Source organism: Ostrea edulis, chromosome 7, assembly GCF_947568905.1.
Source record: "Ostrea edulis chromosome 7, xbOstEdul1.1, whole genome shotgun sequence".
Classification (NCBI taxonomy): Eukaryota; Metazoa; Mollusca; class Bivalvia; order Ostreida; family Ostreidae; genus Ostrea; species Ostrea edulis.
The window spans coordinates 35,067,123-35,082,041 of NC_079170.1; the positions used below are offsets into that span (position 1 = coordinate 35,067,123).

The 14,919-nt window shown below is 34.0% G+C and overlaps 1 long non-coding RNA gene across 1 annotated transcript; it reads left to right on the forward strand.

Annotated features, from left to right (window-relative positions):
• Positions 1-4,518: 4,518 nt before the first annotated feature.
• LOC130048059 (uncharacterized) lies at positions 4,519-10,021 on the forward strand. Its single transcript, XR_008796883.1, has 4 exons — positions 4,519-4,773; positions 6,652-6,763; positions 9,282-9,457; positions 9,549-10,021. It is a non-coding gene; the product is annotated as an uncharacterized LOC130048059 (long non-coding RNA).
• The last annotated feature ends 4,898 nt before the right edge of the window (positions 10,022-14,919 follow it).

Consider the following 14,919-nt stretch of genomic DNA (forward strand, 5'->3'; position numbering starts at 1 on the left):
TATGCGATTTCATTATGTAGCCTAAGTGAAAATTTTGCTTCAATTTTAATTTAGATAGTTGTGATACAAGAGATCAGTTTTATAGGACAGAAATGTTCCCGTTTTTGTCGTCCTCTGGGAGACTGTAATTTTAACCTTCAGAAAACGTGTGTTGCGATTTTGTGGTTTGTGTAACAACTTTTGTAGGTCTTGCAGATTTCACTTTGTTTATCCGAATTTCCCCTTTAACACAGTTTTAATCCTATGCTCCTTTCTGAATGTAAAACTTATACAGTACCAATTTTGATGGACCAGATGCGCATTTCGACAAATAATGTCTCTTCAGTGATGCTCAACCGAAATGTTTGAAATCCGAAATAACTATGAAGTTTTAGAGCTAAATATAGTTTGAATGAGTTTGAATACAAAATCTTTTAAGTTTATTGCATAACAGTACATGTACAACATTTGGAAGGGACTATATATTACGGCGGATGTTTATTTCTAACAAGATGACGGAATTGCAGTGATAATTTCTCTTTCAGAGTAGTTAGTACTTTCTTTTTGATTATGTTAATCAAAACAATTAAGCGTGTATTTGAATCAGCTAAATGTTGAAATTTATTTGCAAAAAGGAAAATTCAATGGCACCTGGCACATTAAAAAGCACATAAATCCCAAATAATTTTGTCTCCAATTTTGCAATTCGTCACAAATGGATGATAAAGGAGTACTTTGTAAAACGTTCGTAAGACATACATACAACCCTCTCCTAATCTCAATGTGAATTCAAATAAAGATAAACACGAACTTTGGTATTTCCTGTCAGAACAAATAATCTTAAATTCATTTAATTCCTACGGCTACCCGAGGAAATGGGGTGTCCTTCGTCTTCCTTAGTGAATAAAGATATGGGGCACCTGCTGTGAATTGTTTTTGTGGCTAGTCAATTGAAGGAAGCTTTTAAATTCGATTGGCGGATAGTGTTGTTATTTCCTTTAATTTTTCTGCTTGTATAAAATGTGATTGATGCAGATTATCTATGCTCTTAATCAATCAAATCTTGTGTAAATATAAAACTTTTAAAAAAGTTATCGTTTTATAATCATTGCCACTGTTGTTTTCTAATACTGACAAAGTAAGATTTTTCCATTCATAATCAAGTAAGCTGAATAGAGCTATCTTAAGTACGAGAAACTGAAAGTGGTACATAATGAATTTAGGGGGCATTCTGTACCATCATGTCAATGATGAATCTGTACGCGTAAGAAAAAAAATAATTTTGTTTATCATTAATAAAGAAAAGAATTCTATTTATACTAGAAATAAATTTTATCTATAACCAAAGGTCTTTAAATCGAGTACCAATCTACAGATTGAATATGCTATAATCAGGCTGAATAAAATGTTTCGAAAGATACATACATTCTATCTAAATGAAAACACTTGTATTCTGTTTCAAAGTGACGCTTGACCCCACATTCCTTTCTTCACACTATGCAATCTGACATCATGTCTAATCAGACACCCTGTTTAATTCGATATTCTGTCTAATCTAACAGCCCAGTTGCACGATTGATTGATTGATGTTTTCCGCAACACTCAACAATTTTTCAGTTATCGGGTGGCGCCCAGTTTTTTTTATTGGTGGAAGAGAGAACCCAGATACAATGTACCCGGTAAGGGACCATCGACCTTCCGAAAGTAAACTGGGAAACTTTCTCCCTTACCGGCGCGAGCGGGATTGGGACCCGCGCTGACAGAGGTGAGAGGCCGTGTGATTTTCAGCGCGATGCTCTAACCACTCAGCCACGAAGGCTTTACAGTTAATGTCTAGTTAATGCTATATATCAATGTTGAGAGGAAGTTCACTGTTGTGGCGTCGGTGGCTGAGTGGTTAGACCGTCAGACTCTCGACTGAAAGATCGTGGGTTCGAGTCCTGGCCGCGGCAGGGCTGACGTTGTGTCCTTGGGAAAGGCACTTTACATGAATTTCCTCACTCTACCCAAGTGTAAAAGGGGTACCTGGCTATAGGCAGTGAAATATATTGTTAGAATGTTAGTGCTCTTGCTGCTTGTAATGGCAGCTTGCACTGTATGCTTCCTAGGAGGCTGAGAAAGTTCTAGATTGATATAAGGTCTGCCGGGGTAATAATGTACATTGATAATTGTAAAGCGCTTTGAGCAGCATACTCTGGATAAGGCGCTATATAAAACCAATCATTATTATTATTATTACTGTTAAAGTTAACTAACTGTCGTGTAACTGGGTCCAGTGTAACACGACATCCTGTATAATACGTTATCCTGATTAATACGTTATCCTGTTTAATCTGACAGCCTCTGTAATTACATCAAATTAATAAACTGATATATACACATGTCTTATACCTATAAATCTTTAAATAAGTTTAATGCTGGTATATTGAAAATAAATATTAACCCTTTTGCACTTAAGGTAAGGGAAACAATCACACAGAATCAGGACATACTAGGAATATTGTAAGTTTTTTTTTCAAAATGTGTAGTTACGAGGTCTTGCCTCAAATGTTAAGATGGAATTTCAAAAAGTGGAAGTTGCAAACCAAATTTTTGAAGCATTGGCCAAAATGCTTTTATACAAGATTTTGGGTAAATCAATTTAGTCGTTTCTAAGAACGTGTTCGTTTTGGAAATATATCGACCAAAGTAATGAATTTGCAACATTAGTTTCAAGTCTCCAGTACTTGTATCATAAATTAGAAAGTTGAAATACACATCAATATAACTATTGGCTGCATATTAGATAAAACTGAAACGGTAAATTCGTGCGGATGTAGAGCTTTATGATTGAACAATCCTTCTGCCACAATATATAATCCTTTCCAAAACCTTTAAAAATTTGAATCGCCATACAAATTTTGAACAGGATATGCTTGAGTAAGAAATGTATATGTTTGGGTCACTGAAATAAGCATTGAACCCGTACCTACATAATTATAGCGTCCTGTGCGGTAATGCTCAAAAGCCGAGGAGTTATCTTCCTTCAGACGAACGGTCATTTGGTTTGTATTGCGGTAACAAAGTACCTCAGGTAGTTAGTTCATACATTGTTACTTAATTTCTAAATTTAGACGGATAAGAAGTAGGTACAGTTTCTACAGTCATCTGGCCCAAAATATTGATGATTTCACTTGGAGCTCAAATCCTGGCATTCAATTAAGGAATAGTTTAGCAAACCCAAAATTCACTCAGTTTGATCAGCAAAATGATTTGTGTCATATGACGAGAGCTTGAAGTTGGCATAAAATTGCAAAAATGCCGTTTTCAATGAAAATATCCACAAATTCAGGTGGTTTTCCTTTTAGAAAACATACAGCGCATGCGTCGAGCAAATTCATATTGAAGCATGTTTTTCATCTCAAAATAATACACAATATATATCATTTTCATTTTGCTCGACAAATGCGCACATCTTTTCCTGAGCAATAATTTGTATGACATTTGACAGTTTTCAGGCTTATTTTGAGAAAAAGGCGAGAAATGTCTTATTCATGATGTCATAATTCTATCCATTTAGGACTATCATTCTGATTTTGTTGACATAGTATACCTGGCGTTTATTTTACTTTCTTAAAACGCTGATTAAGGTTAATTCCAGACACATTTTATAGAGAGAAATTTTTTGGGCCTTTTTATGTATACAACCGTACCTTGTTCTTTGAAACCCTGCCAATAAAGCAATGAGGGTTGTTTACCGTTCTTCAGGTAGCCATTGCCTGTCTCATTCTGAAAATCGATACATCGAAAATTCCATTTATCTACAACCTTCTTGTCTGACCCACAGAGTTATTTTATTCGTAACAATCATAATGTAAATGCTTTTGATATACTGCCAAAACGTACATGTAATAAACATTCATTTTTGAAAATAAGAAAATATCAACAATTAACCGGAGCCAAGTCCCTTGGCGCCATCATCTCCAACCCACCCCCCAACCCAGAAACATTCTTTTTAAATGAATAGCTGATATAAATCGTTGATACTTTGAATCAGTTTGACGATTTTTTTTTCATGTTTTATTTCATTTTATTGAGATAATAAGAGAAATACTATTGATTTTATTAATTTTAAAAAATATTTTTGAAATTTGAGTTTAGTCAAAATTTCAAATTTCAAATGAACCTACACATAACTCAATGAAGAAATGTCACAACAGTTCAAAATGTCAGTAAAGTGTTTTGACATGCCAAGGACATGTTTAACTTAAGTATATTCTTAGATTATTGTCATGAACATGGCATCAAATACATTTAACTTAAATCTATTCTTAGATTACTGTCATGAGCATGACATCAAATAAATTGTCATAAACATTGTACCAAATAATCTAACTTAAGTTTATTATTAGATTGTTGTCATGAGCATTGTACCTAAAACTTAAGTCTATTCTTAGATTGTTGTCATGAGCAGAGCATCAAATAATCTAACTTAAGTCTATTTATGAGCATTGTACCAAATACATCTGACTGAGCGCCATGAATTGAATCTTTGTACCGGTATCTTTTCGATCTGTAAATACAAACACTTATCTCTTGTTGCGTTTCGATATACAAATCGATTTTTTTTTTTTTTTAATATTTTCTTTAAATGTGATATTTTGTTTTGGTTGTCGTGAGGTAACTATCTCCTACATTTTATTTCCCTCTTATCTGTAGTAAAGAACTTCCTGTTACTCCGTGTTAAAACTAACAAAATGGCGCCAGTTAGGATGAATTCATGGAAAATATGCTTCATCAATCTTATAATTTCAGGTACACGATCATATTTATTACGTGGAGTGTTGTCTTTTAGTTTCTTTAAGGAAAACACTAGTAATGTGTACGTTTCATATCTCTCTCTCTCTGAGTGTTGCTTTTTTGTAAAACTTCAATTATACTTTAATAACTAAGCCATAATTCAAGATCAAGGATTCTTTATTGATCAACTTACAAATGTATATCAAAACTGTCTTATTAATTTGTTGTTCCTGAAAAATAGTTTAAATCATGGGCAGATATTGAAGTGTATGAATATTGATCATGTGACAATGTTGAACTATGGTCAGGTTTTATATTGTGGGACGTTCTTGAATATGGGTAGTTCTTAAATCATGGAACGATGTCGAATTACGGGCAGCTATTTAAGAAATAAATTTCATTTCTTATATCTACATTTTCCTTTCATCTCTGTCAGAATTCCAAGCCGTTGAAAAAGTCGTACTATATTTATCAAGATTCCTGCGCACATTGTTGACATTCATGAGGAAATGAATATCATTTCAATTGTTAAAGATATTGAAGACAAAAACATTGGAATTGCAAATGTTAAATTATGGATACAGCTGTAGATGTTAAATTATGGGTACAGCTGTAAATGTTAAATTATGGGTAAAGCTGTAAATGTTAAGGTATGGATAAAGCTGTAAATGTTAAATTAAATGTGTAGCTGTTAAATCATGGAACGAAATTATGGTAGGATATAAATCTTGGGAAGATATTCCAGACAAAGAATAGGAACTTGGGGTTGTTTGTCGATTTTGTGCTAGTCGTCTCCATGTAAGTGAAGAGTTCTCGGGAGTCCCTCACGAAATATAATCAACCACGTGTTAGTGACGTTATAAACATTGTAAATTCATGATCTATATCTAAAACTGGAATTACTTCTGTTACTTCAGTCAATACAAACATATTCTTTTTCATATAGTTTTCTAATTCGAGCAAAATTTTCGCCATGTTAGAATAATCATTATTCTGGTTGTTTTAGATACATGTGTATTATTCCGTTTACCTGACAAGACATACAGGGTTGACGGCGGGTGTGACCGGTCGACAGGGGATGCTTACTCCTCCTATGCACCTGATCCCACCTCTGGTTATATCCCGAGGTCCGTGTTTGCTCAGCTCTCTGTTTTGTATTCATTATAGGAGTTAAGAGATTGATCGCTGTTCGTTATCTTCACCTTTCATTTATAAAAATGAACTTTAGTTGTTATCATCAAGAATATGAGGGTCGACAACACTGCAGAGAAATCAGTTTTGGTATTGATTTGAAATTATGAGCCACAGTTGTCGACATACAATGTCCCCATAATGATGGAGAAGGCCAACTCCCGCAATAGTGAAAAACACACCTCACATTTCATTGTCTGTAGTTTTCATCAACACTAAATGAAATGGTAGAAGAAAGCATTTAATGTCTATAATATCCATATTTAATCAATATGACACAAATTTGGAACACTAATTAATGGAATAGCAAAGACAGAAGACCACATGATTTTTTTAATTGGCAGGAAAATCTGCGTTTTTCTTCTGGGTTCGTTTGATGCTTTGTTGAAATATATCCAAGATCTATAGATAACGTTCATTTTTGTTTTTGAGTTTATCTTAAAAGACCAAAACTATTCTAGATGAAGGAAAATTGACACCAGTTTTCTTTTATATTTTGGCAGTCGGCACGTGTTCCGCCCGGATGGTGGTTTGACATAGTGTCAAGTACTGTTAATGTCTTCATATGACCTCAAAACTCCACAATGGAGTTGATAAGAAAAAGAAGAAAGCCAATTAAATGCAAATTTATAAACTTATTTCAATCATATCATGCCATGTTTCCATATTCCATTTATATAACTATGCATGCATTATATTCAGTGAGCTACGCCACCGCTACGTTATGCGACAGTTATTTGTACAACATGGAATCCTGCTACTCGAACCAAGTCTGCTGTTATTCCGAAAATTACTCCTACTGTTGTGACGGATTGTAAGTCATTCTTTCCACCTTTAGTAACACCCAAGAGCGAAATCAAATTAACTCAAAAAAAAAATTAACTCAATGCCTATTGATATTATTATTATATATATACATACGTAGTTACATGTACATGTAGATTATTACATATATACATACGTACAGTGTAGTTAGATGTAGATTATTATATATATACACACGTGTAGTTAGATGTAGATTATTTTATATATACACGTGTAGTTGGATTGACATTATTATATATACACGTGTAGTTAGATGTAGATTATTATATATACACACGTGTAGTTAGATTGACATTATTATATATACACGTGTAGTTAGACGTAGATTATTTTATATATACACGTGTAGTTTGACATATATACACGTGTAGATTGACATTATTATATATACACGTGTAGTTAGACGTAGATTATTTTATATATACACGTGTAGTTAGATGTAGATTATTTTATATATACACGTGTAGTTAGATGTAGATTATTTTATATATACACGTGTAGTTAGATGTAGATTATTTTATATATACACGTGTAGTTAGACGTAGATTATTTTATATATACACGTGTAGTTGGATTGACATTATTATATATACACGTGTAGTTAGATGTAGATTATTTTATATATACACGTGTAGTTAGATGTAGATTATTATATATACACACGTGTAGTTAGATTGACATTATTATATATACACACGTGTAGTTAGATGTAGATTATTTTATATATACACGTGTAGTTAGATGTAGATTATTATATATATACACGTGTAGTTAGATGTAGATTATTTTATATATACACGTGTAGTTGGATTGACATTATTATATATACACGTGTAGTTAGATGTAGATTATTTTATATATACACGTGTAGTTAGATGTAGATTATTATATATACACACGTGTAGCTAGATTGACATTATTATATATACACACGTGTAGTTAGATGTAGATTATTTTATATATACACGTGTAGATAGATGTAGATTATTATATATACAAACGTGTAGTTAGATTGACATTATTATATACACACGTGTAGTTAGATGTAGATTATTATATATACACGTGTAGATAGATGTAGATTATTATATATACAAACGTGTAGTTAGATTGACATTATTATATACACACGTGTAGTTAGATGTAGATTATTATATACACACACGTGTAGTTAGATTGACATTATTATATACACACGTGTAGTTAGATGTAGATTATTTTATATATACACGTGTAGTTAGATTGACATTATTATATATACACGTGTAGTTAGATGTAGATTATTATATATATACACACGTGTAGTTAGATGTAGATTATTATATATACACACGTGTAGTTAGATTGACATTATTATATATACACGTGTAGTTAGATGTAGATTATTATATACACACACATGTAGTTAGATGTAGATTATTACACATATATATATACATGTAGCTAGATTGAGATTGGATTTGATTTCACATTAGTGTCATTGTGTGATTTCACTTTTCCTTTAGCAACATATTTTCTTGAGGACATTTTTGCTTTCTTGTTGTTTCGATCTTAACTTTATACGGCTGTTAGTGAATTTACAGTTCCAGCGCCTTAGAAGTAATGATACTTAGATTATAAAGGAACAAAATTCGATAAGTTGTTTTAGTGCTCAACAAAATATTGCAAAAATATAATAGAAAAAAAGAAGACATTTTCAATGACAAAAATAAAGTCCAGCTTATTGAATATCCATGGCTATGTTACTTATTGAATATTCATGGCTATGTTACTTTTGTTTCTATGACATTACAGAACCAGCTATATTTCTTTTTCCAAAATGCAAACAAAATTTAAACCCGAATTTCGTTAAAGAGCGGAGATTCGTATTCATTGTAGTTGCCCCTATCTTTATAATAAAAAAGAAAAGACCAATCTTAAAAAAAACCAAAAAAAAAAAAAAAAAAAACCAACACCCCAGAATGAATGACTTTAATATTAGTACTATTTAGAGTAAGGTTACTTTTTTATAAGTTTAAATTTGTGCAATAGTAATGTGATTTAGGGGGTAGGAGCACAGAAAACAGCCGCTGCCACATGTATTTACATGTACATGTATATTTCATCCGGTAAAAATTGATGATCCCAACTGAGGTACAATGCAAAAGAGGCTATCTTATGGCGGTTATTCAGGGTGATAAGATTGGCTTATATTAGCGATTTGGTACCATGTCGCCAAAAGTTTTATTTGCTAAATGTGTCTGCAATCAAAGATCAGTTGTTTTTATGTCAACGGTACACAAGTAGCATTCTTCAGCTTAGGAGGTAAACAAACCACAGGTTTATTTGTAAGTCAGTAAATTCTGACAGCAGTAAACTTATTAACATTGCATTGCTTATCAATTCTATGTCCACTAAAATTATTTGCATAAATATGATCTAACAAATCACCAAATTTTACACACGCGGAAAAAAACCCAACTTGCTATACGGTATATATGTAACTCTGTTTATACAACTGTGTACAGGACTTACGGAACCATTGTCGGAATAGTGATCGGATGTCTGGCGGGAATCGCCATATTTATCGCTTTGATTGTTGTATGCTGAAACGTAATGAACAAAAACCGCGGAATGACAGGACGAGTTGTCCACCCTGGAGATTCGGCAGGGGGCGTGACAGTTGTCAACTCACAGCAGCATGGTATGTATAGACAAATCACGAATTCAAATAGAAAACACGCTCCCGACATTTTTAAAAAAAAAAAGATATGTGATATTTTATATTTCTGTAGGCTACGCAAATGGGTCGTATGGCGCAAACCCTGGGTATGGATATGGGGGACAGCCCCTGAATCCCGCCTACCCACCAACCGGACCCTCACAGTACCCTCCTCCTGGTGGGGTTCTGGCACCGCCCCAGTACACAGAACCTGGACCACCGCCAAAATACTGAGCAAAGACATGAAAACTGACACTACAATAACCCAGAGAAATATACAACCATTCTGTTCATTGTTTATATAGATCAACGAATTGTTTAATTACAATCAACGTCCTCGAGAAACAACACCAGCATAAAGAGTATAGATAGAGACAATACATACAATACAACGTGCAAAATCAAACCAAATATATATCATATCAATGACAAGTTTTTTTTCGAAAAAAAATTCAAACAGAATCTTTAAATTACGCATTTCTCTTCAACATTGACTTTTTAAGCTTTTGCTGTCAACAACAGAATGAAATAAACAATGTCTTGATATCTGGTATACACCACACTCACCCTGGGAATATAAACTTCATTCATCTCATATGATGAGTAAGTGAGAACATAATCCATCCGATCTAGCAACTTTTGATTTTCTAAGAAGAAAATTCTTAACAGAAAAGTACTTTTTTAAAACAAATCTTTTATTTTCCTTTCACAAATGTACATACACTAACAGCGTACCGTTGTTAATTACATTTAAGTACCATACAAGTAAGTACACAATAACTCACTCCACTCACCCGTACGGTAACCCATTCAAACAATAAAACGTAAATGCTAAATCAGCAAAACTGCATTACAGTGTCATCAGTTAAAAGAGAATCAAATCTGACCTATAAATCTAATCTGTAATCCCATTGGTATAACTTCATGTTGAAATTTGATATTTTCAATTCCTAGCCCATCAAGTTTGGAAAAGTGTTTACAAGGAAGTTGAATTTTAAATTATTTCGATCCCCCCCCCCCCCCCCCCCCCGCATATTTCTTCATTTAGATATAGAATTACAAGCTTCATAGTTGATACATGTAAACTAGTTTGAATACCAAGATTAAGATTAAGATGGATAAAATGAATTCTGACTTTGCTGCAATTTTAAACCTACTGTTCAAATAAACATAAAACTTACCGAGTCAGTAACGAATAAACTACAAGATGTCTGTTGGATGACACATAATCAATTCAATTGTTTTGGGAGATAAAGATTATGCTTAATGATATGGAGATGTAGGGATACAAATATTGTGTTTAATGATACGGCGATGTAGAGAGACAAGCAGTATGTTTAAAGATACGGCGGGTAGGGATACAAGGATTGTGTTAATGATACGGCGATGTAGGGATACAAGGATTGTGTTAATGATACGGCGGTGTAGGGATACAAAGAATGTGGTTGATGGTACGGTGGTGTAGGGTACAAGGATTGTGTTAATGATACGGCGATGCAGAGACAGATACGGCCGTGTAGAGAGACATCAATTGTGTTTATGTATAGCAATGTCTTAGGTTTGACGCGTCACTGTAATCGATAATCTTCTCTAGTCTTCCTCTCGCGACGCGTGCGTCTTAACAACTAGCTTATCACGACTAGTATATTCAAAATTTGTTAAAATCTAAATTCTTTGAGATACATTTACGAATAGACACTTGGTATGGTCGGACGTTGAACGCTATACACTGTTCTACTAATTTGCCCTAGATTCTCTCGGGATTCATTTTTCCCGCCCCTTTTAAGTCAGCGTCCAATCATCGTTTGTTCAGGGTTTGTTTGGTAGTACACTATCACAGAGACTATTATGAATATGCATAGTAATAGTAAGAGTCCGTAATGTACTTATACACCTGCTCTTTATAACCTTCCTTCTTTAAATTGAAATGCTTTGAATGTAATCGAGGTCAAACATTTCCTCTTCGCAACTTTAAATGGCGTGAAGCTAAATTTTCTTCTTTTTTTTCCTTTTGCTTGTGAAGACGTGATGGTTTTGTAACTATAACAATAATGCTTGAACATTTGGAAATGCCTATACTTATAAATGCCTACAGTCAGAGAAACACAATCATAACATATCCATTTACTTGATGGAGTTAATGGAAGAGTAATTGTCTTGTCAAAAATGTCATTAAGTTTAATCAAAAGAATTGGTAACTTTGATGCCGTCATCGTCAACTTCCCACATTTATGTAGCAGTATTCCATTATCACCTACATATGGTGTTTATATCTCTCAACTGATTCGATACGCATGAGCTTGTTCTGCGTATAGTCAGATTTTAAATCGAGGCAAGCTACGGACAAGCAAGTTGAGGTACCGGGGTTTCAACAGTCTCGATTGAAGTCAGCATTTCGCAAATTCTATGGTCGTTATAACGATCTAGTTCGTCAATACAACCTATCATTGGATCAAATGCTGTCTGACGCGTTTCATACCGATTTTAGACCGTTCTTGGCACACTGATTTTGACTATGGATAACTCCGTTTACCTGATCAGGATATAGGGCTCACGGCAGGTGTGATCGGTCGACAGGGGATGCTTACTCCTCCAAGGCACCTGATCCCACCTCAGGTGTGTCCAGGGGTCCGTGTTTGCCCAACTATCTATTTTGTATTGCTTATAGGAGTTATAAGATTGATCACTGTTCGTTATCTTCACCTTTCATACCAACTGTCTTTGAAAACCTGTTTTCCAATTTACAAATGTTTGATTGCATTTTATGTTGCATTATATTTGCGATTTTGAGCTACATGCCTATCACGTCATGAAATGGTGGGCATTATGTAGATACATATTTTCAAGCATATATATTGCAAGGGTACATGTTTTTGAAGGGTAGAATGAAAATAAAAATATATGAAAGTATGTATAATTATTCAATCTAGTAATTGGTTATTACCTAAAAAAACCCAACAAGATCAACTCAGATAATATGTTGTCATCGTTTATTTGCTACAACAGAGATCGAAAGCGCGGTTTGTTGTGAAGTCAACACGTGGAATGTCAGACAGGGTATTTTCCTTGTACCACGTGACTACTCAACGAAAGTTTGTCAGTAGGTCAAGATGGCCGTCAGAAGGCAACAATTTCAAAACATTGATATTACGAACACGCGGAGGACGATTTACAGCCATATACAAGTAAATAAAGTGACCTGAATTGTATATTTATATATATAAAGAATCAATAAAAATTGTGCTCAGAGAGCAAGTCACTAGATAACTCGAGCTATAATACTTGAAGCATACGCCAAAAAAAAAAAAAAAAAAAAATGTGCGCCACAAATCAAAGGTTTTTTTTTTTTTTTTTTTTTTTTTTTTTTTTTTTACAGGGGGTTGATCTGTAGTTCTCTGATCCGTCACAGTATTTTTTCAGAGCTTCAGTTTTGCAGCTAGTATTACTGTATATATTAATTTACTTCCGTCCCCTTCCTTCCATTTTGAAATATTCATAATTCTAGCAAATCAAACTTTTATTTCGTCAGGGAATGTCTCTTTTCCACAATGCCGAAAATGTCCGAAATGCAGAATCTAAAATCGTTTGAGGCCAAACCGTTCACATCTTGGACCAAAGCGTTCCGTTCCCTATAAGATCGTTCTATTATCACTGAGAATCGTTCCGTTCAAATTGTTTATCGTTCGTCCCCCAAAAAACCCAGTTCGTTCCCAAACCGTTCGTTGTTCATTCCCCAAAGAAAACGGTTCGTTTCCATACAGTTCAACGTTCGTTCACCATTCCACTCGTGGAGTAGTACGCTTCAGGGTCTGTACCTGAGTATGAAATATTTCAAGCAATGTTGTGATGTAAAATTACCTTCCCACCCCACTGATCCACCAACACAAAATTCCATCCAATCGCCTATTGAATTAATCAAGGAATATGGAATATATTGGTATTTTAGTTGGGAATATTAACTACCCCGTCTACAAATCATCACTAGACAATATGCAAATTGTTCTTTTGATTCTTTTTATTAGTTTAAGTTATACAAAATGCTCAGTCCACACTGACGGTGGCAAGGTATGAAGTTTATACCTAGTGTAATAAAACATCTGACTAAGGTAAAAGTTGAGAAAAGACCAAATGGACTTGAAATAGGTTAATATTAAAATCAGATGATTGGTTCTTTAGAAAATTTTTAAATATTCATTCCATTTTCTTTTTACTACAATTTTTTAAATTGTCTCCCTTTATTCAAGGATTATCCTCTTTCATCTAAGTAAAAAACATTTAAACCAAAATATGGCCAACGCACAAATTTTAAGTACATTATGACCAACCAGACATCATCTGCATCGTTGAAAACCCACAGTCGGTCACACTACCTTTACCCCCCCCCCCACCCCCCTCCGGTGCAGCCAACCGTTGGATTCCGACGATGGCATTATAGGATGCCGATATGACAAGGTGCAGCTCCAGTGAACTAGAAATAGTAGTCACACCGTCAACAATATACACAATCGTATATGGAAACATGAGATATGTTTTGTCATGTTCTAGTGAAAATATTTAAAGGACTTTATAGTACTCACCATCTATTATAAATGCATGACCTTGGGTGATATTTTTTATATTTTTCCTCCTATGACCTTGGTAGAGTATCACGATTTATCCACAGGTCACAAGCAAACAATATATAACGTATGATGGCATTGCATCAGGATTTTGACCTACCATGAAGACATCAGCAAACTTTGAGTTAATTATGAGCATCTAAAGATGTTTTGCTACAAAGTTGTGACCTGGATAAAATTTTGGAAAATATGTCAAAAATGTGAAAAGCTAGCAGACCGACATCTAATTTCATGAACTGAAGACGTACCCGTGATGCATTGTACTGATATTTACCCGTTTACATGAAATATTTTACTCGTGGTTGTACATACAAACTCCCCGTTGAGGCCTCATTACGTCACCTACGAATATACCTCTCCTATGTGACGCAGCACAATATACAGTGAGTCCGCGATTATCACGCAGGCAAATAACACTAAAGAAGTAGTTCGCAGTTAAAAGTTTGAAGATATTGATATTAAGAGCATTAATATAAAAGTATAGATTTTATTTTAAACATAAAATGATCAAAAGATCATTAAAAAGTAGGGAGACTCTGTTCAGATTATTGTGTAAACTAATGAACTTGATGTTTACGTTCTTGTTTTGAACGTTGTTTACGTTTGACGTTATGTTTTTTCGTCATTCTACAGTGACGTCACAGTATACACGGCCTAAGAAATCGCTATCCCATAATGCCTAAATGGAAGAGTTTGGTTTGTAAGCAAACGAACTCTGGCGGAAGTTTGGTTGTACATAGTGAACCAATGTACAAAGTTTCTCTGAAATAAAATTCACTTGAATACTTTTGAAGATGCATACAGATGGTATTAGGCATTATTATA